This window comes from Castanea sativa, chromosome 11 (genome assembly GCF_040712315.1).
Source record: "Castanea sativa cultivar Marrone di Chiusa Pesio chromosome 11, ASM4071231v1".
Taxonomy (NCBI): Eukaryota; Viridiplantae; Streptophyta; class Magnoliopsida; order Fagales; family Fagaceae; genus Castanea; species Castanea sativa.
In genome coordinates, this window is record NC_134023.1 from 24,074,121 (window position 1) to 24,076,620 (window position 2,500).

Genomic DNA, 2,500 nt, shown 5'->3' on the forward strand with positions numbered 1-2,500 from the left:
CCCAAGGCCGTGGCGTGCAGCAGTAAGGCCAAGGCAGCCCCCTACGGGCACGCAGCCCCCTACGGGCAGCCAAGGCCAGGGCGTGCAGCAGGCAAGGCCAAGGCAGCCCCCCATAGGCACGCAGCCAAGGCCAGGGCGTGCAGCAGCCAAGGCATGGGCACGCAGCAGCCAAGGCCAAGGCACGCATGCATGCAGCAGCCAAGGCCAAGGCACGCAGCCAAGGCCTCGGCATGCTTGCGTGGGCACGCTGGCATGCCCCTGGGGGCAGGCAGCAGGGCCACAGCATGCACGCGTGCGTGCCTGGGGGGCAGTGGCAGCACGGCGTGGGCGCGCGGGCATGCCCCGTGGGTGGGATGCCAAGGCCGTGGCATGACGCTGGGACCCCTCAAAGGCCTTGGCAAAGACTTGGGGGGTGCTCGCTCCAAAGCAAAGGTAACCTCTTCGTACCCCTCCTACTCTTCCCCCTAAAGAGCGCTTAGGGAAAAATCAGCACGCGCACGAGGAAACATAGATTTGTTGAGGAGGAATAATGGGTCTTTTGGAGCAAGCTTGGAGTCTTGCCCTGATTTTTTGCACACATGCTAAGAAAAATACAAGCTTCAAACTATGAAAATTTGGAGTCCAGATTCCACATATTTTATTTTTTATGATTTTCTGAAGACAAAAAATAGGAAAAAACATAAAAACTCAAGGAACGCTCTAATGCCGAGCCGCTCATTGGAAAGCTCCTCTAAAATCATGGAATGAATTTAGGGACAGAAAAATGGGAAAAGGCACGGGCCAATTTTGTCGGAGTGCGGGACGATGCGGGGCGATGCGGCGCGGCGTGCACGCGGGCATGCCCCTGGGATGCCCGCTGCCTGCCTCCTTGGGGAAAATAACCTCACTTTTCAAAAAACCCTCATCTTTTGGAAATCACCCCAAATACGTGGGCAGTAGCCGAAGGCCAAGGACAAGGCAGCCAAATATGTGTGCAGGCAGCCATGGACAAGGCAATGGCCAAGGCATGCACCCCAAATATGTGGGCAGGCAGCAGCCAAGGCCAAGGCACGCAGCCAAGGCATGGGCATGCAGCAGCCCAAGGCCAATGCACGCAGCCATCGCCATGGCATGCTTGCGTGGGCACGCTGGCATGCCCCCGGGGGCAGCAAGGCCCCGGGGGCGCCCTAGCATGCACGCCGCCCGAGGGGCCGTGGCAAAGACGGCGTGGGCACGCGGCGAGGCGCGGCATGCCCCGTGGGTGGGATGCCAAGGCCGTGGCATGCCCCAGGGACCCCTCAAAGGCCATGGCAGCACTTGGGGGGGGTGCTGCTCCAAAGCCAAGGTAACCTCTTCGGACCCCTCCTACTCTTCCCCCCCTAAAGAGCGCTTAGGGAAAAATCAGATCCGGCACGAGGAAACATTGATTTGTTGAGGAGGAATAATGGGTCCTTTTTGGAGCAGTTCTTGGAGTCTTGCCCTGATTTTTTGCGCACAAGCTAAGAAAAATACAAGCTTCAAACTATGAAAATTTGGAGTCCATATTCGACATATTTTATTTTTTATGATTTTCGGAAGCCGAAAAATAGGAAAAATCATAAAAAATCAAGGAACGCTCGGAATGCCGAGCCGCTTGCTGGAAAGCTCCTCTAAAATCATGGAATGAATTTAGGGACAATAAAATGGGAAAAGGCACGGGCCAATTTTGCCGGAGTGCGGGACGATGCGGGGCGATGCGGCGCGGCGTGCACGGGGGCATGCCCCTGGGATGCCCGCTGCCTGCCTCCTTGGGGAAAATAACCTCACTTTTCAAAAAACCCTCATCTTTAGGAAATCACCCCAAATATGTGGGCAGGCAGCAGCCAAGGCCAAGGCACGCAGCCAAGGCATGGGCATGCAGCAGCCAAGGCCAAGGCACGCAGCCAAGGCCATGGCATGCTTGCGTGGGCACGCTGGCATGCCCCTGGGGGCAGGCAGCAAGGCCCCTGGGGGCGCCCTAGCATGCACGCTGCCTGAGGGGCTGTGGCAGCACGGCGTGGGCACGCGGGCGAGGCGCGGGCATGCCCCGTGGGTGGGATGCCAAGGCCGTGGCATGCCCTTGGGACCCCTCAAAGGCCATGGCAGCACTTGGGGGGAGTGCCGCTGCCAAGCCCAGCTAGCCTCTTTGGAACCCTCCTGCTCTTTCCCTCCTAAAGAGCGCTTAGGAAAAAATCCGGCCTGGCAGGAGGAAACATTGACTTGCTGAGGAGGAATAATGGGTCATTTTGGGAGCAATTCTTGGAGTCTTGCCCTGATTTTTTGAACACATGCTAAGAAAAATACAATCTTCAAACTGTCAAAATTTGGAGGCCAGATTCAACATATTTTATTTTTTATGATTTTTGGAAGCCGGAAAATAGGAAAAATCATAAAAAATTCAAAAACGCTCGGAACGCCGAACCGCTTGCCGGGAACCCCATCTAAAATCATGCAATGAATTTAGGGACAGAAAAATGGAAAAAGGCACGGGCCAATTTTGCCG